Source organism: Phyllobates terribilis, unplaced genomic scaffold (genome assembly GCF_046119375.1).
Source record: "Phyllobates terribilis strain yellow unplaced genomic scaffold, ASM4611937v1 Scaffold_434__1_contigs__length_1565206, whole genome shotgun sequence".
Lineage (NCBI taxonomy): Eukaryota > Metazoa > Chordata > Amphibia > Anura > Dendrobatidae > Phyllobates > Phyllobates terribilis.
Genome location: NW_027363194.1, coordinates 457,081 through 485,048, shown reverse-complemented (window position 1 = coordinate 485,048; position 27,968 = coordinate 457,081). Strand labels below are relative to the sequence as shown.

At 43.8% G+C, this 27,968-nt stretch overlaps 11 non-coding genes and 3 pseudogenes across 11 annotated transcripts; all 14 read right to left on the bottom strand.

The window, feature by feature from the left end:
* Positions 1–57: 57 nt before the first annotated feature.
* LOC141227998 (U2 spliceosomal RNA) lies at positions 58–248 on the bottom strand. The gene has a single exon (XR_012294926.1). It is a non-coding gene; the product is annotated as a U2 spliceosomal RNA (small nuclear RNA).
* Positions 249–1,363: 1,115 nt separating this feature from the next.
* Positions 1,364–1,554, bottom strand: LOC141227996 (U2 spliceosomal RNA). The gene has a single exon (XR_012294924.1). It is a non-coding gene; the product is annotated as a U2 spliceosomal RNA (small nuclear RNA).
* A 1,115-nt stretch (positions 1,555–2,669) lies between these two features.
* On the bottom strand, positions 2,670–2,860 carry LOC141227995 (U2 spliceosomal RNA). The gene has a single exon (XR_012294923.1). It is a non-coding gene; the product is annotated as a U2 spliceosomal RNA (small nuclear RNA).
* Positions 2,861–7,815: 4,955 nt separating this feature from the next.
* On the bottom strand, positions 7,816–8,009 carry LOC141227927 (U2 spliceosomal RNA). The gene has a single exon (XR_012294883.1). It is a non-coding gene; the product is annotated as a U2 spliceosomal RNA (small nuclear RNA).
* Positions 8,010–14,142: 6,133 nt separating this feature from the next.
* LOC141227930 (U2 spliceosomal RNA) lies at positions 14,143–14,333 on the bottom strand. Its single transcript, XR_012294884.1, has one exon. It is a non-coding gene; the product is annotated as a U2 spliceosomal RNA (small nuclear RNA).
* Positions 14,334–15,127: 794 nt separating this feature from the next.
* On the bottom strand, positions 15,128–15,219 carry LOC141227945 (U2 spliceosomal RNA; annotated as a pseudogene).
* Positions 15,220–16,337: 1,118 nt separating this feature from the next.
* Positions 16,338–16,528, bottom strand: LOC141227994 (U2 spliceosomal RNA). Its single transcript, XR_012294922.1, has one exon. It is a non-coding gene; the product is annotated as a U2 spliceosomal RNA (small nuclear RNA).
* Positions 16,529–17,646: 1,118 nt separating this feature from the next.
* On the bottom strand, positions 17,647–17,837 carry LOC141227993 (U2 spliceosomal RNA). Its single transcript, XR_012294921.1, has one exon. It is a non-coding gene; the product is annotated as a U2 spliceosomal RNA (small nuclear RNA).
* Positions 17,838–18,955: 1,118 nt separating this feature from the next.
* LOC141227992 (U2 spliceosomal RNA) lies at positions 18,956–19,146 on the bottom strand. The gene has a single exon (XR_012294920.1). It is a non-coding gene; the product is annotated as a U2 spliceosomal RNA (small nuclear RNA).
* Positions 19,147–20,261: 1,115 nt separating this feature from the next.
* LOC141227991 (U2 spliceosomal RNA) lies at positions 20,262–20,452 on the bottom strand. The gene has a single exon (XR_012294919.1). It is a non-coding gene; the product is annotated as a U2 spliceosomal RNA (small nuclear RNA).
* A 1,118-nt stretch (positions 20,453–21,570) lies between these two features.
* Positions 21,571–21,761, bottom strand: LOC141227990 (U2 spliceosomal RNA). Its single transcript, XR_012294918.1, has one exon. It is a non-coding gene; the product is annotated as a U2 spliceosomal RNA (small nuclear RNA).
* A 1,118-nt stretch (positions 21,762–22,879) lies between these two features.
* Positions 22,880–23,070, bottom strand: LOC141227989 (U2 spliceosomal RNA). The gene has a single exon (XR_012294917.1). It is a non-coding gene; the product is annotated as a U2 spliceosomal RNA (small nuclear RNA).
* A 1,115-nt stretch (positions 23,071–24,185) lies between these two features.
* On the bottom strand, positions 24,186–24,366 carry LOC141227904 (U2 spliceosomal RNA; annotated as a pseudogene).
* A 2,853-nt stretch (positions 24,367–27,219) lies between these two features.
* LOC141227920 (U2 spliceosomal RNA) lies at positions 27,220–27,400 on the bottom strand (annotated as a pseudogene).
* Between the last annotated feature and the right edge of the window lie 568 nt (positions 27,401–27,968).

Sequence of the window (27,968 nt, the reverse complement as noted above, 5' to 3'; positions counted from 1 at the left end):
AAAATGAACAAAAAACATTGAATTCAATTCTTTCTGATTTTAGAAACTGCATTAAAGAAGGGGTGCACCGGTCCTGGAGATACTGCAATACCAGGTCAATGCGTGGAGTGGACAGAGCAAGCTCTTTTTCCATCTCCCTGTTCTAAAAATCCATTTAATATATGGTCCCCAGATAGGGGACGTATCAGATATTAAACTGATAAGAACAGATACTACACTTGATCTTAGCCAAAAGGCCGAGAAGCGATAACCAGAATTGGTTTCAAACTACGGAGCCACCCAAGGATCCTGAAAAGTCCATTTGTGGAGATGAGCTCCTGGACTCCCGTTAAGAAGACATGTTGTCAACCTCTAGATCCCTTACATGCCTGCACTTTTCGGCTTGCTGCTGCTGCAATCCACGCGTTTTAGATCTGCATAACTCCACCTCTTTAAACACAGCACCTTCACCCCCTGCTGTTCCCACCCGCCTCAACACCGTTGGAAGGGAGGAGAACCAATTAAGGCGGGGGGTGGGGTGGAACGAGCAGCTGTCTACCCTTAGCAGGAGGGCTCCTGATTACATACCTCTCCTGCTGCTGCTGCTGCTGGCTGTCCAGCAGCAGACTGAAGGTGGCTGCTGCTGTGCACAGGTATATAAAGGCTCAGAGCCTATTATGACACGCGCAGCCAGCGTTCCATTGCCACATTCCATCTACTGCAGGCAGGATACCTGGCTGGCTGAATGTCGCTGAGAAGCTCACAGAGACCGCCATAAGCAACAGTTTAACAGAATGCCACAGACTAATCAACCAAACTTTTTGGGTTGGGTTCTCTTTTATAGTCTGCAGGCATTAAATGAAAGAAGTCAGTGTTCCAGCAGAAGGAGACAACGTTTCAGAAAAGGCATTGTAGCAAACCAAAAAAGAAATTTTAAGCGCAGCAGAGTAACCAGCGCACATACCTGTTAGCTCAGGTGAGTTTAAAAGGCTGCTGTTGATAACAAGGGCATTTGCTAAATAGATGGTGTGTGTGCAACAATATACTGAAAGGTCAATTATATTGTGCAGCTTATCTCACCACCTGTAGTTATTTAGGTGAAAGCTCCAAAATGCTTGCCTAATATGTCTGTTTATCCAAAAGGAAGTAAAAAGGGAGAGCTAGAAAGATAGCATTGCATCACATTACATGGCAATGCAATGCACAGTATCTGAAGTTGAACCAAAATGAGCTTGTAATCTGGCTTCTGCAACTTTGAACATGAAAAATCCAATGAGGAGAAGAAAAGCAAAGCCAAAGAGTCCATCCCAAAATCCGACAAACAAGCAAAATGAACAAAAAACATTGAATTCAATTCTTTCTGATTTTAGAAACTGCATTAAAGAAGGGGTGCACCGGTCCTGGAGATACTGCAATACCAGGTCAATGCGTGGAGTGGACAGAGCAAGCTCTTTTTCCATCTCCCTGTTCTAAAAATCCATTTAATATATGGTCCCCAGATAGGGGACGTATCAGATATTAAACTGATAAGAACAGATACTACACTTGATCTTAGCCAAAAGGCCGAGAAGCGATAACCAGAATTGGTTTCAAACTACGGAGCCACCCAAGGATCCTGAAAAGTCCATTTGTGGAGATGAGCTCCTGGACTCCCGTTAAGAAGACATGTTGTCAACCTCTAGATCCCTTACATGCCTGCACTTTTCGGCTTGCTGCTGCTGCAATCCACGCGTTTTAGATCTGCATAACTCCACCTCTTTAAACACAGCACCTTCACCCCCTGCTGTTCCCACCCGCCTCAACACCGTTGGAAGGGAGGAGAACCAATTAAGGCGGGGGGTGGGGTGGAACGAGCAGCTGTCTACCCTTAGCAGGAGGGCTCCTGATTACATACCTCTCCTGCTGCTGCTGCTGCTGGCTGTCCAGCAGCAGACTGAAGGTGGCTGCTGCTGTGCACAGGTATATAAAGGCTCAGAGCCTATTATGACACGCGCAGCCAGCGTTCCATTGCCACATTCCATCTACTGCAGGCAGGATACCTGGCTGGCTGAATGTCGCTGAGAAGCTCACAGAGACCGCCATAAGCAACAGTTTAACAGAATGCCACAGACTAATCAACCAAACTTTTTGGGTTGGGTTCTCTTTTATAGTCTGCAGGCATTAAATGAAAGAAGTCAGTGTTCCAGCAGAAGGAGACAACGTTTCAGAAAAGGCATTGTAGCAAACCAAAAAAGAAATTTTAAGCGCAGCAGAGTAACCAGCGCACATACCTGTTAGCTCAGGTGAGTTTAAAAGGCTGCTGTTGATAACAAGGGCATTTGCTAAATAGATGGTGTGTGTGCAACAATATACTGAAAGGTCAATTATATTGTGCAGCTTATCTCACCACCTGTAGTTATTTAGGTGAAAGCTCCAAAATGCTTGCCTAATATGTCTGTTTATCCAACAGGAAGTAAAAAGGGAGAGCTAGAAAGATAGCATTGCATCACATTACATGGCAATGCAATGCACAGTTGCTGAAGTTGAACCAAAATGAGCTTGTAATCTGGCTTCTGCAACTTTGAACATGAAAAATCCAATGAGGAGAAGAAAAGCAAAGCCAAAGAGTCCATCCCAAAATCCGACAAACAAGCAAAATGAACAAAAAACATTGAATTCAATTCTTTCTGATTTTAGAAACTGCATTAAAGAAGGGGTGCACCGGTCCTGGAGATACTGCAATACCAGGTCAATGCGTGGAGTGGACAGAGCAAGCTCTTTTTCCATCTCCCTGTTCTAAAAATCCATTTAATATATGGTCCCCAGATAGGGGACGTATCAGATATTAAACTGATAAGAACAGATACTACACTTGATCTTAGCCAAAAGGCCGAGAAGCGATAACCAGAATTGGTTTCAAACTACGGAGCCACCCAAGGATCCTGAAAAGTCCATTTGTGGAGATGAGCTCCTGGACTCCCGTTAAGAAGACATGTTGTCAACCTCTAGATCCCTTACATGCCTGCACTTTTCGGCTTGCTGCTGCTGCAATCCACGCGTTTTAGATCTGCATAACTCCACCTCTTTAAACACAGCACCTTCACCCCCTGCTGTTCCCACCCGCCTCAACACCGTTGGAAGGGAGGAGAACCAATTAAGGCGGGGGGTGGGGTGGAATGAGCAGCTGTCTACCCTTAGCAGGAGGGCTCCTGATTACATACCTCTCCTGCTGCTGCTGCTGCTGGCTGTCCAGCAGCAGACTGAAGGTGGCTGCTGCTGTGCACAGGTATATAAAGGCTCAGAGCCTATTATGACACGCGCAGCCAGCGTTCCATTGCCACATTCATAGAATCATAGAATCATAGAATCATAGAATCATAGAATGGTAGAGTTGGAAGGGACCTCCTGGGTCATCTGGTCCAACCCCCTGCTCAAAGCAGGATTCACTAGATCATCTCAGACAGATGTCTGTCCAGCCTCTGTTTGAAGACGTCCATTGAAGGGGAACTCACCACCTCTCGTGGCAGCCTGTTCCACTCATTAATCACCCTAACTGTCAAAAAGTTTTTTCTAATATCTAATCTGTGTCTCCTCCCATTTAGATTCATCCCATTGCTTCTAGTATTTCCTTGTGCAAATGAGAATAAAGATGATCCTTCTACAATGTGACAGCCCTTGACATATTTGTAGACAGCTATTAAGTCTCCTCTCAGTCTTCTTTTTTGCAAGCTAAACATTCCCAAATCCTGCAACCGTTCCTCATAGGACATGGTTTGCAGACCAGTCACCATTCTGGTCGCTCTTCTCTGAACTTGCTCCAGTTTGTCGATGTCTTTTTTAAAATGTGGTGCCCAAAACTGTACACAGTATTCCAGATGAGGTCTGACCAAAGAGGAGTAAAGACCGATAATGACTTCACGTGATCTAGACTGTATGCTTCTGTTAATACATCCCAGAATTGTATTTGCCTTTTTTGCTGCTGCATCACACTGTTGACTCATGTTCAGTCTATGATCTATTAGTATACCTAAGTCTTTTTCACATGTACTGTTGCTTAGCTCTATTCCTCCCATTCTGTATATGCTTTTTTCATTTTTATTGCCCAGATGTAGTACTTTGCATTTTTCCCGGTTAAAAACCATTCTGTTGGTTGCTGCCCACTGCTCCAGTTTATTTAGGTCTTTTTGAATCCTCTCTCTCTCTTCTCTAGTATTAGCTATTCCTCCTAGCTTTGTGTCATCAGCAAATTTAATCAGTTTACCCTCAATTCCTTCATCTAAATCATTGATAAAGATGTTGAACAATACAGGTCCCAGGACGGAGCCCTGTGGTACCCCACTTGAGACATTCATCCAGCTGGATGTGAAGCCATTTACAACCACCCTTTGAGTCCGATCACTAAGCCAGTTATGAATCCACCTAACAGTTGCCTGGTCCATTGCATACTTGGTCATTTTTTCAATAAGGATGATGTGAGATACTTTGTCAAATGCTTTGCTGAAGTCAAGATATACTATATCTACAGCATTTCCCTGATCCACCCAGTCAGTGATTCTGTCATAGAAGGAAATTAAGTTAGTCTGACATGACTTGTTAGTTACAAACCCATGCTGACTCTGGTTAATCACTTCATTCTTATCCATGTACTTACATACATGTTGTTTAATAATTTGTTCAAAGATCTTTCCTGGTATAGAAGTCAGACTCACCGGCCTATAGTTCCCTGGGTCCACCTTCTTCCCCTTTTTGAAGATAGGAACAACATTTGCTCTTCTCCAGTCTTCTGGGACTTCTCCTGTTCTCCAAGAATTTTCAAAGATTATGGAGAGTGGTTCTAAAATTTCTTCTACAATCTCCTTCAGTACTCTGGGGTGTAATTCATCTGGACCTGGAGACTTGAACTCATTTATGTTAGCTAAATATTCCCTCACAATCTTTCTGTTTACTGATAACTTGGATTCCTCTATTCCTTTAAAAGGACAGTGAAGATCAGTTGATGTTACATTTTCTTTCTGAGAGAAAACAGATGCAAAATAGGAATTAAAAAGTTCGGCCTTCTCAACATCCTCTCTTACCATTTCTCCATTTTCATCCTGTAAAAATCCTATAGCATCTTTGACTTTTCTTTTACTTTTGACATACCCCCAAAATCCTTTTTTATTGCTTTTGACATCTCTTGCAAGCCTTAATTCATTGTCCGCTTTAGCTAACCTGATACGTGCCCTGCAGGATCTGCAGACTGCATTATAATCTTCTTTAGATATGCCTCCCTCTTTCCATTTAATAAACATTTCTTTCTTTCTTTTTAGCATGTGTTTAAGTTCTGTGTTCATCCATCCTGGTTTCCTTAAATGCTTCCCATTCTTCCTACTTTTCGGGATTGTTAACGATTGTGCTTTGAGAATCTCATTTTTAAAAATTTCCCATCCTTCCTGGACATTTTTGTCCTTAAGGACATCCAGCCATTGGATCCCTCCTATTCTCTTTCTGAGTCTCTTAAAATCTGCCTTTCTAAAATCTAACCTTGAAGTTTGAGTCTTCACATGTCTTCCTCCTCTAGTTATCCAAAATTCTATAATAGCATGATCGCTGCCTCCTAGGGTCCCAGCCACCTTTACCTCCTCAACCATTTCCTCCCTGTTTATAAGGATTAGATCCAAAGTAGCAGATCCCCTTGTTTTCTCCCCTACCTTTTGGAAGATAAAGTTGTCAGCAAGAGAGGATAAGAATTTGCTTGACCTGTTAGTTTTACTTGAGAGAGATTCCCAACAAATGTCTGGATAGTTGAAATCTCCCATGACCACTACGTCATATTTTTTGGAGAACTTGGTCATTTGATACATAAAGAGTTCATCCATATCTTCAGCTTGCCCAGGTGGCCTGTAGTAAATGCCTACAATGGTGTCCTTTCCGTTGTTCTCTCCTTGTATTCTTACCCAAACAGTTTCCACAGAACTCCCAGTCTCTGAAGCTTCAATCTCTGTGCAGATATACGCTTTTCTAACATACAATGCAACACCTCCTCCTCGTTTATCAAGTCTGTTTCTTGCAAATAAGTTGTATCCTTTTAGCCTTTTATTCCAATCATGTGTATCGTCCCACCAAGTTTCAGTGATTCCAATGACATCATATTCCTTTTCCTGCATTAGTAGTTCCAATTCTCCTTGTTTGTTGCCCATGCTTTGTGCATTTGTATAAAAACATTTTAGTTTGTGATTGGTTTCTCTTCCTCCCATATTTTTATTATTTAGATTTTTTTGTCTTTGTTCTTCTTTTCCACTTCCAGTAGCAGAGATCTCAATAGTATTTGTCAGCTGTATGGCTTTTTCTGGCCTTTTGCTTCCCTTCCCACATTGTTCTAGTTTAAAGCTCTTCTGATGAGTGTAGCAAGGCGACTTCCAAATACATGTTTTCCAGTCTTCGTAAGGTGCACCCCATCTCTAGCAAGTAGTCCATCGTATAGGTAATTCATTCCGTGATCCAGAAATCCAAATCCTTGTTGACGGCACCATCGACGTAGCCAGTTGTTCACCTGTAGAATCTTATTCCACCTCATTGTTCCATGGCCATCCACTGGGAGGATGGATGAGAAGACCACCTGCGCTCCCAATTCTTTCACTTTCTTGCCTAAGTCTTCAAAGTCACTGCAGATGGTTGCCAGGTCCTTTCTTGCGGTGTCATTTGTCCCCACATGTATTAGCAGGAATGGGTAGTGATCTGTAGGTCTGAAGAGTCTTGATATCCTGTCAGACACATCTTTAATTTTTGCTCCTGGAAGACAGCACATTTCTCTTGAGGTTATGTCTGGTCTGCAGATAGCGGCCTCTGTTCCTCTTAACAGGGAATCCCCCATGACCACCACTCTCCGTTTTTTCTTCACAACATTCTTCTTTCTCCATCCAGGAGGATTCTGAGGGCTTACAAGGTCATTCATTGCTGGCAAAGTCTTATCTTGCTGTATTTCTTCATGGTTCTCCTGTGTGAGAGCCTGGTACTGGTTCCTGAGCAGTATGGGTGCTGACTGCCTCTCGATCCTCCTGCTTCTGTGGGTCACATGCTTCCATTCCTCTGTTTCGTCAGGTGCAGTTCGAATTTCTTCTCTTTCTGAATCATGAAGAGATAATTCTGCTCTGTCTAAGAACTCTTCACCTTCCTTAATGATTTTCAAGGAAGGTGAATGATTTCCATCTACTGCAGGCAGGATACCTGGCTGGCTGAATGTCGCTGAGAAGCTCACAGAGACCGCCATAAGCAACAGTTTAACAGAATGCCACAGACTAATCAACCAAACTTTTTGGGTTGGGTTCTCTTTTATAGTCTGCAGGCATTAAATGAAAGAAGTCAGTGTTCCAGCAGAAGGAGACAACGTTTCAGAAAAGGCATTGTAGCAAACCAAAAAAGAAATTTTAAGCGCAGCAGAGTAACCAGCGCACATACCTGTTAGCTCAGGTGAGTTTAAAAGGCTGCTGTTGATAACAAGGGCATTTGCTAAATAGATGGTGTGTGTGCAACAATATACTGAAAGGTCAATTATATTGTGCAGCTTATCTCACCACCTGTAGTTATTTAGGTGAAAGCTCCAAAATGCTTGCCTAATATGTCTGTTTATCCAACAGGAAGTAAAAAGGGAGAGCTAGAAAGATAGCATTGCATCACATTACATGGCAATGCAATGCACAGTTGCTGAAGTTGAACCAAAATGAGCTTGTAATCTGGCTTCTGCAACTTTGAACATGAAAAATCCAATGAGGAGAAGAAAAGCAAAGCCAAAGAGTCCATCCCAAAATCCGACAAACAAGCAAAATGAACAAAAAACATTGAATTCAATTCTTTCTGATTTTAGAAACTGCATTAAAGAAGGGGTGCACCGGTCCTGGAGATACTGCAATACCAGGTCAATGCGTGGAGTGGACAGAGCAAGCTCTTTTTCCATCTCCCTGTTCTAAAAATCCATTTAATATATGGTCCCCAGATAGGGGACGTATCAGATATTAAACTGATAAGAACAGATTTTTTTTTTTTTTTTTTTTTTTTTTTTTTTTTTAAACCATTCAGTTTAGTTTTTTAGCAAACAGTATGAATTTCTCCAAAATTTGCTACTTAAAACTTCTCATCATCATGGTTCTATTTATTTAGCAGTAGTATAAGACAAAATATAATCACAAGGGAACATCCTTTACGTAACACAAATGCAGAAACTTCAAGGAATCACAAAGAAAAAAATCACTGGTATTTGATAAGGTAATGCCACTTTTTAAATTTCCAAATCCCTTCGGCATCTGTGCCACCACCGCCTCTGCTGTCCAACTTATATATCAGGTATAGTCTTGAAAGAATAAGTCTAACACATTCATTCACTGATAAAGATTTCCTTTTGAAAAGTCCAAGGTTCCTTGCATCCCACAAACTCTCCATCACACAAGCCATTATCAACCATAAAATTCTATCTTTAGACCGACTACACGCACCAATTCCAAACATCGCCACACGCCAATCCACAAAATTCACGCCTGCTAAACCCTTACACAATCCACCTACACACTTCCACACACTGTACGCGTACTCACAATCCCACATAACATGCCTGACAGTCTCACAACCACCACATCCCACTCTCGGACACACATCTGTTCTTATCAACTCTCTTTTCTTCTGCACTTCTCTCACAGGTAAAATATTATGTAAAGTCATCCACACCACATCCTTCTGTTTGTTTGACATCCCATACGTATCTAACTTCTTCCATGCATCTGAAACCTCATTCCCTCTCAGCCCAACAATATTACACTCTACCTCATTTGCACTCATTCTTTTCACCACATTCTTGGTCATTCTAAAATCATTCATTCCCACACTCAACAAATCATGCTTTCTCACAAATTTCTCAATCACCTCATACCAAACAGGACACTTAAAGGCCACAGGCACACTCGCATCTCTCTTCCTCCAGCATAACCCATACAACATCCATCCAGCAGAATAATTAGCCATAAAAGCACCTTTATTGCCTTTACCCAGCAAAATAACCACAGTCTTAATATAATTAAGGCCTAAAAAAACTTCAATATTGGGAAAGGCCAGCCCACCATGCTGACAAGCCTTAAAAAGGCTCTCCCGCTTCAACTTCTCCATCTTACTACACCACAGGAATGTGAATACCAACTTCTCTATTCTCTTAATTTTCCTGTAAGGAGAAGGAAAAACAGTCGCCACATAAAGCAGGATAGGGAGAATCACTGCTTTGATAATTAACACCTTACCACGCAGAGTCAATTCTCTCATTCGCCAAAAATTCAATTTACGTTCAACCCGCATACCACACTCTTCCCAACTTTCATTCCCTTTTAAGTCATCATTAAATAATACGCCCAAAATCTTGATTGCACCCTCTTCACACTTTACACCATCCATACGAATACTACTATCTCCAAAACATTTAAAACTACATTTATTCCAATTTACCCTAAAACCAGACGCACCAACAAAAAAATCCAAAAGCAATTTAATTCTACTCAAAGAAGCCATACTTTCACTCACAACCACAACATCATCCATATAACCTAACACTTTCACATGCTTACCACCACTACCAGGCACCAACAAACCTCTCATCATTTTATCCCGTCTAATCAAACATAACAATGGTTCTATTACACATACAAATAAGACGGGGGACATAGGACACCCCTGCCTTACTCCTGACCTAATCTTCACTTTGTCACACAGCCACCCATTAACCAAGAACTCACTTGACACACAATCATACAATGATTTTACACAATTCACAAATTCTCTAGGAAACCCCATTCTTTCCAGTACTTTAAACAAAAACACATGCGAAACCCTGTCAAACGCCTTCTCAAAATCAATAGCTAAAGTCATACATTTCTGCTTTCCATCCTTGCAATCCCCAATCATATCTCTCAACAATAACAAGTTATCACTCATACTTCTTCCAGGCACTGCACATACTTGGTCCTCCTCCACAACACTACCAATCACTTCACGCATACGATTTGCCAGTAACTTACTGTAGACCTTATAATCCGAATTCAGCAGTGTTATTGGTCTCCAGTTTTCCAAACGTTTCCTCTCACCCTTTTTATACACAAGCACAACCACTCCTTCTTTCATTGATTCACACAACCTACCATTCACCCACATATACTTACATACCTCAGTCAAATCTGTTCCCAAAACTTCCCATGCTTTCACATACAACTCTACAGGTATACCATCTTTCCCAGGAGTCTTACTCTTTTTAGCACTCCACACCACATTCTTCACTTCATCCAGAACTACATCCTCACACAATAGATCACGCTCCTCAGAATCAAGTTTTTTCTCCACACCATTCAGAACATATGACACAAGCCCAGAGTCAATCCATTTCTCATCATACAACTTGCTATAAAACCTATTCACTTCTTTCAGCACATCCTCACCCATACAGTTGGTTCCACTTTCATTCACAACTTCATTCATATCAGTCTTCCTACCATTCATTTTTTTAAAAAAGAACCTCGTACACTTCTCATTTTTCTCCAGGTGCTCAATTTTAGTACGATATATAATTTCCTTTCCTTTCTCATCCAACACACGCTTCAATTCATTCTTAGCCTCAGTAAGTTGATCAGACATCTCCAAACCACTTGCAACACACTTTCTCAACCAGTCAATCCGTCTATTAAGGTCATTAAACCTATTCCTATATCTGGCAGCTTTTCTATAGCCCCACTTTTTGAAGAAAGTTTTAAATTGCACTTTCACCCAGTCCCACCAGTCAAGAACACACACAAAATCCTTCTTACGCATTCTCCATCTTTCATACTTTACATTAAACTCATTCATCACCTCATCATCCTCTAACAGCCTTGCATTCAACTTCCATACCCCACCGCCATACACTTGGTCACCATTCGCACAAAACACGCCTCTCAAACATTCATGGTCCGAAAAAGGTACCTTTTGTTGAGAAAAATCCAAACATACCATATTTTTAGAAAATAACATTAAATCAATTCTGGAATGAATCTCACCACGGTCAGCATGGTATGTCGGCGGTGGTGGCATGCCAAGAACAACAACTGCTGCATCTAAAAAGGAAAAATCACAAATTAAATGGGACAATTTCTTTCCTGTTATGTCACACTTTCCTTCTGTGACACAATTAACGTCCCCAACAAAAATAGTGGGAGATTTCCCTGGAAGAAAAAAACTTAATTTTTCAAGAAGAGCAAGCCGCTCTTCCTTCCCTGTAGGGCAATATAAATTAATAATTCTGACCCGCCACCCTCTATAACTCAAAAATGCAATTAAACATCGGCCCACCTCCACCACAATATAACTATCAATAGAGATTTCTTTATTCCCAACTAATATCCCCACCCCATCATTTTTATTATGATTAGACCCTGACCAGATATGCTGTCCGTAAGGCCAGTCTTTGTCACAAGGAGCATCCTGAATCCCACACTCCTGAAGGCAAAAAACATCAGCACCTAAATGTTTCAGGTAGTCCAGAACAGTTGTTCTTTTGATTTTAGATCTGATCTGCCTTACATTTAGGGACACTACATCCCAACCAGATTGGCAAGACATTAATTAATGAAAAGAAATACATGACTCAATGTTGATCACACCATACTCATCCATTATCATCAGACTGGGAAAGCACCCCAAAGGTGTTGATGCTCTCAGGGATGCCAAGGTAAGGAGCATCAGGGGAGAAGACATCCTGCGGGTAAATGCGGTCACTTGCAGGACTGTCGCACCCTCCGCTGGCAGGTGAGTACTCTCGTCTGGGTTTTTTATTGGCCAGTTCAGGAGTATCATCATCATCAAAAGACCTCCCAGAAGTAAAGTCTCCTTGGCCACCATCCCTGGCCACCTCTTCGTCTGTAGCACCCCAGGACAATGCAGGGGTTCGAGCTAGAGACACATCCATGTCACCCTCACCACATATTTCGGACTGATGAGGGAGGTCCACATCCAACTCGGAGATCTCCATACCTGGCCCAGCAGGGGCCGGAGGGTCCAACAGGTTCTGGGCCTCACCCACCAGATCTTCAACCTCAGGGGGCTCCGTCTCAGCATTGATCTCTGCAGTAGTCACCTGTGGGGTAACAGCAGGGACAGTAGGCTTACCTTTGGTCACTTCGGAGAAGGACCTAGGCTTGACTTTAGCCTTACAATCCCGAATCATATGTCCTTCCTCCCCGCAGGCATCACATACCACCGGGTTGGAACAATCCTTCGCCAGATGACCGTACTTGTTGCACTTTCTACAGTTTGGCAATTGCTTGCAGAAATCCTGGATATGCCCGAACATGTTGCATCTCCTGCAGAACAATGGCGCCTCGGGAAAAAACAGATATCCAGAGTCTCTTCCAATTGTAAAGTTCAGGGGAGGATAGTGAATACCTCCAGGACCATGAGGGTCTATCCCAAACCTCACAAAGTATTTATACTTCCCAGTCCACAGCCCTTCTCCATTTAAGATTTTATGGGAGAATTGCACAAAAATGCAGTGTCTTCTCAGGAATGCAGTGATATCATCCCGGGAGATAAAGGGGTTGTGCATGAATATTACCACCGGGATATCCCCCTTAGAGTAGAGTACAGTGAAGATAAGTCCATCCAGCTGAGGGTGCTCTGAAAGGACTTGAAGAGTTTTGAAAAGGTTTTGGCAAGCCGCCATAGAAGAAAGCACCAAGACGTACCTATGCTCCCTTCTGAACTCCTGCAAACAGATGATCTCCGACTTCTGGATCTTCAGGATTTCATAGAAAATGGCGTTGACCAGGTATGACAACGAGAAATGGTCCTTCTTCTCCTCAGAGACCTCGATACGGAAAGCATTCTTGACCCGGGGATCCCCGGTCCCAGCAAAACGAAGCTTGACACCCATGGTCGCTTCAGGAATCGCCTTCTCGTTTCCTCCTCACTCTCCCCCTATAGCAGCATCCAGCTTAAGCCACCGAAGTGGCGATGCTGGAAGGCCGAGGGCTAGTACACAAGGAACCTCTTGTCCAAACACTAGGTCTGAGCCAAAAGGCCGAGAAGCGATAACCAGAATTGGTTTCAAACTACGGAGCCACCCAAGGATCCTGAAAAGTCCATTTGTGGAGATGAGCTCCTGGACTCCCGTTAAGAAGACATGTTGTCAACCTCTAGATCCCTTACATGCCTGCACTTTTCGGCTTGCTGCTGCTGCAATCCACGCGTTTTAGATCTGCATAACTCCACCTCTTTAAACACAGCACCTTCACCCCCTGCTGTTCCCACCCGCCTCAACACCGTTGGAAGGGAGGAGAACCAATTAAGGCGGGGGGTGGGGTGGAACGAGCAGCTGTCTACCCTTAGCAGGAGGGCTCCTGATTACATACCTCTCCTGCTGCTGCTGCTGCTGGCTGTCCAGCAGCAGACTGAAGGTGGCTGCTGCTGTGCACAGGTATATAAAGGCTCAGAGCCTATTATGACACGCGCAGCCAGCGTTCCATTGCCACATTCCATCTACTGCAGGCAGGATACCTGGCTGGCTGAATGTCGCTGAGAAGCTCACAGAGACCGCCATAAGCAACAGTTTAACAGAATGCCACAGACTAATCAACCAAACTTTTTGGGTTGGGTTCTCTTTTATAGTCTGCAGGCATTAAATGAAAGAAGTCAGTGTTCCAGCAGAAGGAGACAACGTTTCAGAAAAGGCATTGTAGCAAACCAAAAAAGAAATTTTAAGCGCAGCAGAGTAACCAGCGCACATACCTGTTAGCTCAGGTGAGTTTAAAAGGCTGCTGTTGATAACAAGGGCATTTGCTAAATAGATGGTGTGTGTGCAACAATATACTGAAAGGTCAATTATATTGTGCAGCTTATCTCACCACCTGTAGTTATTTAGGTGAAAGCTCCAAAATGCTTGCCTAATATGTCTGTTTATCCAAAAGGAAGTAAAAAGGGAGAGCTAGAAAGATAGCATTGCATCACATTACATGGCAATGCAATGCACAGTTGCTGAAGTTGAACCAAAATGAGCTTGTAATCTGGCTTCTGCAACTTTGAACATGAAAAATCCAATGAGGAGAAGAAAAGCAAAGCCAAAGAGTCCATCCCAAAATCCGACAAACAAGCAAAATGAACAAAAAACATTGAATTCAATTCTTTCTGATTTTAGAAACTGCATTAAAGAAGGGGTGCACCGGTCCTGGAGATACTGCAATACCAGGTCAATGCGTGGAGTGGACAGAGCAAGCTCTTTTTCCATCTCCCTGTTCTAAAAATCCATTTAATATATGGTCCCCAGATAGGGGACGTATCAGATATTAAACTGATAAGAACAGATTTTTTTTTTTTTTTTTTTTTTTTTTTGAAAGCCCGAATTCGTGTACAAAACCCGAGTGCGCTTAAAAAAGTGACAAGTGCCACAAAAAAAGTGCACTAGGATGCTGGTCTTCTTGAAACCCTCTCCAAAAGGAGAAGGGTCCCCCAAACCATTCCCCGTCCCTCCGAGCCAAAAGGCCACAGCGAGGAACAGGGACAAAAAGCCACCTCCAGCCGAAGCCAGAGGCGACCCAATCTTACCCCCAGCACCTGCCCGAGTTCTCACCCGAGCAAGGCACTGGGAGCCAAAGACTGTGCTCTCCTCCCGGAAGAGGGGAGCCAACAACGCTCTCCTCCCGAAAGAGGAGAGCCAGGGGGGTTCAGGGGGGAGAGGAACCTGATGGCCACACACTCCCCCCCTAGACCTGCCAAGAGAGGAACCCGTAAGGGAACCGCATCCCGACAAAATCCTAGTAGGACGTGACACACGTGAATAAGTGGACACACAGTGACAAAGAAATTAAATTAATAGTGAAGGTTTCACAGTATAATACTGCCCGGACCTTCGACCGGGAATTGAAAAATTCCCCATCCTAAGGCCAGAAGGCCCGGAATAAGGGTGTGTGCGAAGAAAGAAAATTTGAAGTGCTTGTGCAAATGTGCCATAAACTCAAGTGGGGTTCCCAATCCCAGTGAGTTAAGGCACCCCAGGGTCACCACTCCTGGGGCACTTCACACTTCGGGCTTTCGATCTTCCCCGGCCCAATGGCGTCGATCCTGGGGGGCCATGCTTTCCACCAGATGACTATATTAGCCACCTGGCGTACTAACAAGCGCCTAAACCCCAGTGTGCATAATGTATCAATCTACTAGGGCGGCCAACATCCAAAACCGCCTTTTCAAAAGATACTACACTTGATCTTAGCCAAAAGGCCGAGAAGCGATAACCAGAATTGGTTTCAAACTACGGAGCCACCCAAGGATCCTGAAAAGTCCATTTGTGGAGATGAGCTCCTGGACTCCCGTTAAGAAGACATGTTGTCAACCTCTAGATCCCTTACATGCCTGCACTTTTCGGCTTGCTGCTGCTGCAATCCACGCGTTTTAGATCTGCATAACTCCACCTCTTTAAACACAGCACCTTCACCCCCTGCTGTTCCCACCCGCCTCAACACCGTTGGAAGGGAGGAGAACCAATTAAGGCGGGGGGTGGGGTGGAACGAGCAGCTGTCTACCCTTAGCAGGAGGGCTCCTGATTACATACCTCTCCTGCTGCTGCTGCTGCTGCTGGCTGTCCAGCAGCAGACTGAAGGTGGCTGCTGCTGTGCACAGGTATATAAAGGCTCAGAGCCTATTATGACACGCGCAGCCAGCGTTCCATTGCCACATTCCATCTACTGCAGGCAGGATACCTGGCTGGCTGAATGTCGCTGAGAAGCTCACAGAGACCGCCATAAGCAACAGTTTAACAGAATGCCACAGACTAATCAACCAAACTTTTTGGGTTGGGTTCTCTTTTATAGTCTGCAGGCATTAAATGAAAGAAGTCAGTGTTCCAGCAGAAGGAGACAACGTTTCAGAAAAGGCATTGTAGCAAACCAAAAAAGAAATTTTAAGCGCAGCAGAGTAACCAGCGCACATACCTGTTAGCTCAGGTGAGTTTAAAAGGCTGCTGTTGATAACAAGGGCATTTGCTAAATAGATGGTGTGTGTGCAACAATATACTGAAAGGTCAATTATATTGTGCAGCTTATCTCACCACCTGTAGTTATTTAGGTGAAAGCTCCAAAATGCTTGCCTAATATGTCTGTTTATCCAAAAGGAAGTAAAAAGGGAGAGCTAGAAAGATAGCATTGCATCACATTACATGGCAATGCAATGCACAGTTGCTGAAGTTGAACCAAAATGAGCTTGTAATCTGGCTTCTGCAACTTTGAACATGAAAAATCCAATGAGGAGAAGAAAAGCAAAGCCAAAGAGTCCATCCCAAAATCCGACAAACAAGCAAAATGAACAAAAAACATTGAATTCAATTCTTTCTGATTTTAGAAACTGCATTAAAGAAGGGGTGCACCGGTCCTGGAGATACTGCAATACCAGGTCAATGCGTGGAGTGGACAGAGCAAGCTCTTTTTCCATCTCCCTGTTCTAAAAATCCATTTAATATATGGTCCCCAGATAGGGGACGTATCAGATATTAAACTGATAAGAACAGATACTACACTTGATCTTAGCCAAAAGGCCGAGAAGCGATAACCAGAATTGGTTTCAAACTACGGAGCCACCCAAGGATCCTGAAAAGTCCATTTGTGGAGATGAGCTCCTGGACTCCCGTTAAGAAGACATGTTGTCAACCTCTAGATCCCTTACATGCCTGCACTTTTCGGCTTGCTGCTGCTGCAATCCACGCGTTTTAGATCTGCATAACTCCACCTCTTTAAACACAGCACCTTCACCCCCTGCTGTTCCCACCCGCCTCAACACCGTTGGAAGGGAGGAGAACCAATTAAGGCGGGGGGTGGGGTGGAACGAGCAGCTGTCTACCCTTAGCAGGAGGGCTCCTGATTACATACCTCTCCTGCTGCTGCTGCTGCTGCTGGCTGTCCAGCAGCAGACTGAAGGTGGCTGCTGCTGTGCACAGGTATATAAAGGCTCAGAGCCTATTATGACACGCGCAGCCAGCGTTCCATTGCCACATTCCATCTACTGCAGGCAGGATACCTGGCTGGCTGAATGTCGCTGAGAAGCTCACAGAGACCGCCATAAGCAACAGTTTAACAGAATGCCACAGACTAATCAACCAAACTTTTTGGGTTGGGTTCTCTTTTATAGTCTGCAGGCATTAAATGAAAGAAGTCAGTGTTCCAGCAGAAGGAGACAACGTTTCAGAAAAGGCATTGTAGCAAACCAAAAAAGAAATTTTAAGCGCAGCAGAGTAACCAGCGCACATACCTGTTAGCTCAGGTGAGTTTAAAAGGCTGCTGTTGATAACAAGGGCATTTGCTAAATAGATGGTGTGTGTGCAACAATATACTGAAAGGTCAATTATATTGTGCAGCTTATCTCACCACCTGTAGTTATTTAGGTGAAAGCTCCAAAATGCTTGCCTAATATGTCTGTTTATCCAAAAGGAAGTAAAAAGGGAGAGCTAGAAAGATAGCATTGCATCACATTACATGGCAATGCAATGCACAGTTGCTGAAGTTGAACCAAAATGAGCTTGTAATCTGGCTTCTGCAACTTTGAACATGAAAAATCCAATGAGGAGAAGAAAAGCAAAGCCAAAGAGTCCATCCCAAAATCCGACAAACAAGCAAAATGAACAAAAAACATTGAATTCAATTCTTTCTGATTTTAGAAACTGCATTAAAGAAGGGGTGCACCGGTCCTGGAGATACTGCAATACCAGGTCAATGCGTGGAGTGGACAGAGCAAGCTCTTTTTCCATCTCCCTGTTCTAAAAATCCATTTAATATATGGTCCCCAGATAGGGGACGTATCAGATATTAAACTGATAAGAACAGATACTACACTTGATCTTAGCCAAAAGGCCGAGAAGCGATAACCAGAATTGGTTTCAAACTACGGAGCCACCCAAGGATCCTGAAAAGTCCATTTGTGGAGATGAGCTCCTGGACTCCCGTTAAGAAGACATGTTGTCAACCTCTAGATCCCTTACATGCCTGCACTTTTCGGCTTGCTGCTGCTGCAATCCACGCGTTTTAGATCTGCATAACTCCACCTCTTTAAACACAGCACCTTCACCCCCTGCTGTTCCCACCCGCCTCAACACCGTTGGAAGGGAGGAGAACCAATTAAGGCGGGGGGTGGGGTGGAACGAGCAGCTGTCTACCCTTAGCAGGAGGGCTCCTGATTACATACCTCTCCTGCTGCTGCTGCTGCTGCTGGCTGTCCAGCAGCAGACTGAAGGTGGCTGCTGCTGTGCACAGGTATATAAAGGCTCAGAGCCTATTATGACACGCGCAGCCAGCGTTCCATTGCCACATTCCATCTACTGCAGGCAGGATACCTGGCTGGCTGAATGTCGCTGAGAAGCTCACAGAGACCGCCATAAGCAACAGTTTAACAGAATGCCACAGACTAATCAACCAAACTTTTTGGGTTGGGTTCTCTTTTATAGTCTGCAGGCATTAAATGAAAGAAGTCAGTGTTCCAGCAGAAGGAGACAACGTTTCAGAAAAGGCATTGTAGCAAACCAAAAAAGAAATTTTAAGCGCAGCAGAGTAACCAGCGCACATACCTGTTAGCTCAGGTGAGTTTAAAAGGCTGCTGTTGATAACAAGGGCATTTGCTAAATAGATGGTGTGTGTGCAACAATATACTGAAAGGTCAATTATATTGTGCAGCTTATCTCACCACCTGTAGTTATTTAGGTGAAAGCTCCAAAATGCTTGCCTAATATGTCTGTTTATCCAAAAGGAAGTAAAAAGGGAGAGCTAGAAAGATAGCATTGCATCACATTACATGGCAATGCAATGCACAGTTGCTGAAGTTGAACCAAAATGAGCTTGTAATCTGGCTTCTGCAACTTTGAACATGAAAAATCCAATGAGGAGAAGAAAAGCAAAGCCAAAGAGTCCATCCCAAAATCCGACAAACAAGCAAAATGAACAAAAAACATTGAATTCAATTCTTTCTGATTTTAGAAACTGCATTAAAGAAGGGGTGCACCGGTCCTGGAGATACTGCAATACCAGGTCAATGCGTGGAGTGGACAGAGCAAGCTCTTTTTCCATCTCCCTGTTCTAAAAATCCATTTAATATATGGTCCCCAGATAGGGGACGTATCAGATATTAAACTGATAAGAACAGATACTACACTTGATCTTAGCCAAAAGGCCGAGAAGCGATAACCAGAATTGGTTTCAAACTACGGAGCCACCCAAGGATCCTGAAAAGTCCATTTGTGGAGATGAGCTCCTGGACTCCCGTTAAGAAGACATGTTGTCAACCTCTAGATCCCTTACATGCCTGCACTTTTCGGCTTGCTGCTGCTGCAATCCACGCGTTTTAGATCTGCATAACTCCACCTCTTTAAACACAGCACCTTCACCCCCTGCTGTTCCCACCCGCCTCAACACCGTTGGAAGGGAGGAGAACCAATTAAGGCGGGGGGTGGGGTGGAACGAGCAGCTGTCTACCCTTAGCAGGAGGGCTCCTGATTACATACCTCTCCTGCTGCTGCTGCTGCTGGCTGTCCAGCAGCAGACTGAAGGTGGCTGCTGCTGTGCACAGGTATATAAAGGCTCAGAGCCTATTATGACACGCGCAGCCAGCGTTCCATTGCCACATTCCATCTACTGCAGGCAGGATACCTGGCTGGCTGAATGTCGCTGAGAAGCTCACAGAGACCGCCATAAGCAACAGTTTAACAGAATGCCACAGACTAATCAACCAAACTTTTTGGGTTGGGTTCTCTTTTATAGTCTGCAGGCATTAAATGAAAGAAGTCAGTGTTCCAGCAGAAGGAGACAACGTTTCAGAAAAGGCATTGTAGCAAACCAAAAAAGAAATTTTAAGCGCAGCAGAGTAACCAGCGCACATACCTGTTAGCTCAGGTGAGTTTAAAAGGCTGCTGTTGATAACAAGGGCATTTGCTAAATAGATGGTGTGTGTGCAACAATATACTGAAAGGTCAATTATATTGTGCAGCTTATCTCACCACCTGTAGTTATTTAGGTGAAAGCTCCAAAATGCTTGCCTAATATGTCTGTTTATCCAAAAGGAAGTAAAAAGGGAGAGCTAGAAAGATAGCATTGCATCACATTACATGGCAATGCAATGCACAGTTGCTGAAGTTGAACCAAAATGAGCTTGTAATCTGGCTTCTGCAACTTTGAACATGAAAAATCCAATGAGGAGAAGAAAAGCAAAGCCAAAGAGTCCATCCCAAAATCCGACAAACAAGCAAAATGAACAAAAAACATTGAATTCAATTCTTTCTGATTTTAGAAACTGCATTAAAGAAGGGGTGCACCGGTCCTGGAGATACTGCAATACCAGGTCAATGCGTGGAGTGGACAGAGCAAGCTCTTTTTCCATCTCCCTGTTCTAAAAATCCATTTAATATATGGTCCCCAGATAGGGGACGTATCAGATATTAAACTGATAAGAACAGATACTACACTTGATCTTAGCCAAAAGGCCGAGAAGCGATAACCAGAATTGGTTTCAAACTACGGAGCCACCCAAGGATCCTGAAAAGTCCATTTGTGGAGATGAGCTCCTGGACTCCCGTTAAGAAGACATGTTGTCAACCTCTAGATCCCTTACATGCCTGCACTTTTCGGCTTGCTGCTGCTGCAATCCACGCGTTTTAGATCTGCATAACTCCACCTCTTTAAACACAGCACCTTCACCCCCTGCTGTTCCCACCCGCCTCAACACCGTTGGAAGGGAGGAGAACCAATTAAGGCGGGGGGTGGGGTGGAACGAGCAGCTGTCTACCCTTAGCAGGAGGGCTCCTGATTACATACCTCTCCTGCTGCTGCTGCTGCTGCTGGCTGTCCAGCAGCAGACTGAAGGTGGCTGCTGCTGTGCACAGGTATATAAAGGCTCAGAGCCTATTATGACACGCGCAGCCAGCGTTCCATTGCCACATTCCATCTACTGCAGGCAGGATACCTGGCTGGCTGAATGTCGCTGAGAAGCTCACAGAGACCGCCATAAGCAACAGTTTAACAGAATGCCACAGACTAATCAACCAAACTTTTTGGGTTGGGTTCTCTTTTATAGTCTGCAGGCATTAAATGAAAGAAGTCAGTGTTCCAGCAGAAGGAGACAACGTTTCAGAAAAGGCATTGTAGCAAACCAAAAAAGAAATTTTAAGCGCAGCAGAGTAACCAGCGCACATACCTGTTAGCTCAGGTGAGTTTAAAAGGCTGCTGTTGATAACAAGGGCATTTGCTAAATAGATGGTGTGTGTGCAACAATATACTGAAAGGTCAATTATATTGTGCAGCTTATCTCACCACCTGTAGTTATTTAGGTGAAAGCTCCAAAATGCTTGCCTAATATGTCTGTTTATCCAAAAGGAAGTAAAAAGGGAGAGCTAGAAAGATAGCATTGCATCACATTACATGGCAATGCAATGCACAGTTGCTGAAGTTGAACCAAAATGAGCTTGTAATCTGGCTTCTGCAACTTTGAACATGAAAAATCCAATGAGGAGAAGAAAAGCAAAGCCAAAGAGTCCATCCCAAAATCCGACAAACAAGCAAAATGAACAAAAAACATTGAATTCAATTCTTTCTGATTTTAGAAACTGCATTAAAGAAGGGGTGCACCGGTCCTGGAGATACTGCAATACCAGGTCAATGCGTGGAGTGGACAGAGCAAGCTCTTTTTCCATCTCCCTGTTCTAAAAATCCATTTAATATATGGTCCCCAGATAGGGGACGTATCAGATATTAAACTGATAAGAACAGATACTACACTTGATCTTAGCCAAAAGGCCGAGAAGCGATAACCAGAATTGGTTTCAAACTACGGAGCCACCCAAGGATCCTGAAAAGTCCATTTGTGGAGATGAGCTCCTGGACTCCCGTTAAGAAGACATGTTGTCAACCTCTAGATCCCTTACATGCCTGCACTTTTCGGCTTGCTGCTGCTGCAATCCACGCGTTTTAGATCTGCATAACTCCACCTCTTTAAACACAGCACCTTCACCCCCTGCTGTTCCCACCCGCCTCAACACCGTTGGAAGGGAGGAGAACCAATTAAGGCGGGGGGTGGGGTGGAACGAGCAGCTGTCTACCCTTAGCAGGAGGGCTCCTGATTACATACCTCTCCTGCTGCTGCTGCTGCTGCTGGCTGTCCAGCAGCAGACTGAAGGTGGCTGCTGCTGTGCACAGGTATATAAAGGCTCAGAGCCTATTATGACACGCGCAGCCAGCGTTCCATTGCCACATTCCATCTACTGCAGGCAGGATACCTGGCTGGCTGAATGTCGCTGAGAAGCTCACAGAGACCGCCATAAGCAACAGTTTAACAGAATGCCACAGACTAATCAACCAAACTTTTTGGGTTGGGTTCTCTTTTATAGTCTGCAGGCATTAAATGAAAGAAGTCAGTGTTCCAGCAGAAGGAGACAACGTTTCAGAAAAGGCATTGTAGCAAACCAAAAAAGAAATTTTAAGCGCAGCAGAGTAACCAGCGCACATACCTGTTAGCTCAGGTGAGTTTAAAAGGCTGCTGTTGATAACAAGGGCATTTGCTAAATAGATGGTGTGTGTGCAACAATATACTGAAAGGTCAATTATATTGTGCAGCTTATCTCACCACCTGTAGTTATTTAGGTGAAAGCTCCAAAATGCTTGCCTAATATGTCTGTTTATCCAAAAGGAAGTAAAAAGGGAGAGCTAGAAAGATAGCATTGCATCACATTACATGGCAATGCAATGCACAGTTGCTGAAGTTGAACCAAAATGAGCTTGTAATCTGGCTTCTGCAACTTTGAACATGAAAAATCCAATGAGGAGAAGAAAAGCAAAGCCAAAGAGTCCATCCCAAAATCCGACAAACAAGCAAAATGAACAAAAAACATTGAATTCAATTCTTTCTGATTTTAGAAACTGCATTAAAGAAGGGGTGCACCGGTCCTGGAGATACTGCAATACCAGGTCAATGCGTGGAGTGGACAGAGCAAGCTCTTTTTCCATCTCCCTGTTCTAAAAATCCATTTAATATATGGTCCCCAGATAGGGGACGTATCAGATATTAAACTGATAAGAACAGATACTACACTTGATCTTAGCCAAAAGGCCGAGAAGCGATAACCAGAATTGGTTTCAAACTACGGAGCCACCCAAGGATCCTGAAAAGTCCATTTGTGGAGATGAGCTCCTGGACTCCCGTTAAGAAGACATGTTGTCAACCTCTAGATCCCTTACATGCCTGCACTTTTCGGCTTGCTGCTGCTGCAATCCACGCATTTTAGATCTGCATAACTCCACCTCTTTAAACACAGCACCTTCACCCCCTGCTGTTCCCACCCGCCTCAACACCGTTGGAAGGGAGGAGAACCAATTAAGGCGGGGGGTGGGGTGGAACGAGCAGCTGTCTACCCTTAGCAGGAGGGCTCCTGATTACATACCTCTCCTGCTGCTGCTGCTGCTGGCTGTCCAGCAGCAGACTGAAGGTGGCTGCTGCTGTGCACAGGTATATAAAGGCTCAGAGCCTATTATGACACGCGCAGCCAGCGTTCCATTGCCACATTCCATCTACTGCAGGCAGGATACCTGGCTGGCTGAATGTCGCTGAGAAGCTCACAGAGACCGCCATAAGCAACAGTTTAACAGAATGCCACAGACTAATCAACCAAACTTTTTGGGTTGGGTTCTCTTTTATAGTCTGCAGGCATTAAATGAAAGAAGTCAGTGTTCCAGCAGAAGGAGACAACGTTTCAGAAAAGGCATTGTAGCAAACCAAAAAAGAAATTTTAAGCGCAGCAGAGTAACCAGCGCACATACCTGTTAGCTCAGGTGAGTTTAAAAGGCTGCTGTTGATAACAAGGGCATTTGCTAAATAGATGGTGTGTGTGCAACAATATACTGAAAGGTCAATTATATTGTGCAGCTTATCTCACCACCTGTAGTTATTTAGGTGAAAGCTCCAAAATGCTTGCCTAATATGTCTGTTTATCCAAAAGGAAGTAAAAAGGGAGAGCTAGAAAGATAGCATTGCATCACATTACATGGCAATGCAATGCACAGTTGCTGAAGTTGAACCAAAATGAGCTTGTAATCTGGCTTCTGCAACTTTGAACATGAAAAATCCAATGAGGAGAAGAAAAGCAAAGCCAAAGAGTCCATCCCAAAATCCGACAAACAAGCAAAATGAACAAAAAACATTGAATTCAATTCTTTCTGATTTTAGAAACTGCATTAAAGAAGGGGTGCACCGGTCCTGGAGATACTGCAATACCAGGTCAATGCGTGGAGTGGACAGAGCAAGCTCTTTTTCCATCTCCCTGTTCTAAAAATCCATTTAATATATGGTCCCCAGATAGGGGACGTATCAGATATTAAACTGATAAGAACAGATTTTTTTTTTTTTTTTTTTAAAACCTATTCAGGTTAAAATTAAAGTCCACTCCACAGTCCTCTTCTCCCCAAAGGGAGACAAGACGTGGACTCCAACTTAAATCATCATCAGGTTTTGGTACTTTTAATGTCAGAAAAAAAAATTACAAAAATACAACAATACTTACAAAGAAAGAAATGTTTCAGAACCTGAATGGATACCAAAAAAATAAAAATTAAATTATAACTGTATTAACAACAGTAATAACATCAAGTAAAATACTTGTAACCATTATCAAAAGCATGAACCCCAACCCAACTCAGAACCTTAAGGGACAAATCTTCAACCCTTGATGCTGAAAAAACTTGTTTCGATACACCATCTGGTATTCTATATTTCACACAAAAAACATTTTTATCTCTTATTAGTTCTTTCCTAACATTCTCTATAAGATAGTCCAAACGTTTCTCATCATACAACTTACGGTACAACCGGTTAAAATATTCTGCATTCTTTATAAACATAGGTTGTTGAAAAACAACTATATTTTCTTCCATTGCCACCTCCACTTCCTGTTCCTTTCTCTTTTCTTGCTTTTTAACCTTACCACGGCCAGTTCCCTGACTTACACCTCCCATTTCACTCTCTACCCTATCCCCCCAATCTACTCTTGTTTTCTCCATCTCCCTCTGCACTCCTACAGGTTTGCTTTCTTTTCCCTTTACCACCAACACCTTTTCTACACTTTCCTCCTTTCTCTCTACCAAAACCTTTTTAACCACTACCTCCTTCTCTTTATTTCTTTTCCTCTTTGGGCAATTCTTAAAAACATGCGTATCTTCCTGACACAAGTTGCACTTCCTCCGATCTTTACAATCCTTTGACTCATGATCACCTTTTTTGCAAAAACCACATACACCACCCGAACAATTTTCCTTTCCATGCCCGTATTGACGACAAACTCGACAAAAAGTGGGTATACCACTGAAAAAAATATCACCATTTATATTACCCAACTTAAACCTAGCTGGGGGAAGCAACACAGTCCCCTGCTCATCTTCTTTGAAACGGACCAAAAATTTCCACTTCGAAGTCCAAAAACCAAATTCATTATAAATCTTCCCTTTTGGTGTTACTGACAAACAAAAAAACTCCAAAAATGTAAGAACATCCTCTTCGTCCACCAATGGAGAGTACATTTTAACAATGATCCATTTATCTCTAACGGGGAAGTGTGGCATTACACTTATCCCCTCCATTCTTTTATCCTGGCTTGCAGTCATTTTCCTTAGATATCCTTCAAAAAAAACTTTGTCAACAAAAACTATATCATAAACACCCCTCCTGGGGTAGTCCATTATCGCCAACACTTCTTCTGTCTTCAAACCAAAAAGATCCACAAGAACTTGACTCATCACATACCTAAAATCCTTTTGATCTCGAAAGTTCTCCTGAACAACCAAACGAATAGAATTCTGCACCTTAGCGAATTCAGGCACATGATCTTCCTCTCCTTCATGTGATGCTGCAGACATCTTCTTCACAAACAGGTTCTCCTCTTCTCAATAGAAACCTTCAACACCGAAGTGCCAGGTAGATGATCGCCTCCCGTTGCCCGGGGACTAATCCGACTCCCTAATAGCAGCAGGGAGGTGAAGCCCTGCTGAAAAACAGAGCGATCCCCCCAGGCCAAGGAGCCGGGTACCCCGAGCACCTCTCAGCCAAGACCAAGGCAGCAGCCGCTAGATCACTGCACTTGATCTTAGCCAAAAGGCCGAGAAGCGATAACCAGAATTGGTTTCAAACTACGGAGCCACCCAAGGATCCTGAAAAGTCCATTTGTGGAGATGAGCTCCTGGACTCCCGTTAAGAAGACATGTTGTCAACCTTTAGATCCCTTACATGCCTGCACTTTTCGGCTTGCTGCTGCTGCAATCCACGCGTTTTAGATCTGCATAACTCCACCTCTTTAAACACAGCACCTTCACCCCCTGCTGTTCCCACCCGCCTCAACACCGTTGGAAGGGAGGAGAACCAATTAAGGCGGGGGGTGGGGTGGAACGAGCAGCTGTCTACCCTTAGCAGGAGGGCTCCTGATTACATACCTCTCCTGCTGCTGCTGCTGCTGGCTGTCCAGCAGCAGACTGAAGGTGGCTGCTGCTGTGCACAGGTATATAAAGGCTCAGAGCCTATTATGACACGCGCAGCCAGCGTTCCATTGCCACATTCCATCTACTGCAGGCAGGATACCTGGCTGGCTGAATGTCGCTGAGAAGCTCACAGAGACCGCCATAAGCAACAGTTTAACAGAATGCCACAGACTAATCAACCAAACTTTTTGGGTTGGGTTCTCTTTTATAGTCTGCAGGCATTAAATGAAAGAAGTCAGTGTTCCAGCAGAAGGAGACAACGTTTCAGAAAAGGCATTGTAGCAAACCAAAAAAGAAATTTTAAGCGCAGCAGAGTAACCAGCGCACATACCTGTTAGCTCAGGTGAGTTTGAAAGGCTGCTGTTGATAACAAGGGCATTTGCTAAATAGATGGTGTGTGTGCAACAATATACTGAAAGGTCAATTATATTGTGCAGCTTATCTCACCACCTGTAGTTATTTAGGTGAAAGCTCCAAAATGCTTGCCTAATATGTCTGTTTATCCAAAAGGAAGTAAAAAGGGAGAGCTAGAAAGATAGCATTGCATCACATTACATGGCAATGCAATGCACAGTTGCTGAAGTTGAACCAAAATGAGCTTGTAATCTGGCTTCTGCAACTTTGAACATGAAAAATCCAATGAGGAGAAGAAAAGCAAAGCCAAAGAGTCCATCCCAAAATCCGACAAACAAGCAAAATGAACAAAAAACATTGAATTCAATTCTTTCTGATTTTAGAAACTGCATTAAAGAAGGGGTGCACCGGTCCTGGAGATACTGCAATACCAGGTCAATGCGTGGAGTGGACAGAGCAAGCTCTTTTTCCATCTCCCTGTTCTAAAAATCCATTTAATATATGGTCCCCAGATAGGGGACGTATCAGATATTAAACTGATAAGAACAGATTTTTTTTTTTCGAAAGCCCGAATTCGTGTACAAAACCCGAGTGCGCTTAAAAAAGTGACAAGTGCCACAAAAAAAGTGCACTAGGATGCTGGTCTTCTTGAAACCCTCTCCAAAAGGAGAAGGGTCCCCCAAATCATTCCCCGTCCCTCCGAGCCAGAAGGCCACAGCGAGGAACAGGGACAAATAGCCACCTCCAGCCGGAGCCAGAGGCGACCCAATCTTACCCCCAATACCTGCCCGAGTTCTCACCCGAGCAAGGCACTGGGAGCCAAAGACTGTGCTCCCCTCCCGGAAGAGGGGAGCCAACAACGCTCTCCTCCCGAAAGAGGAGAGCCAGGGGGGTTCAGGGGGGAGCGGAACCTGATGGCCACACACTCCCCCCCTAGACCTGCCAAGAGAGGAACCCGTAAGGGAACCGCATCCCGACAAAATCCTAGTAAGGACGTGGACACACGTGAAAAAGTGGACACACAGTGACAAAAAAAAAAATTAAATAAATCGTGAAGGTTTCACAGTATAATACTGCCCGGACCTTCGACCGGGAATTGAAAAATTCCCCATCCTAAGGCCAGAAGGCCCGGAATAAGGGTGTGTG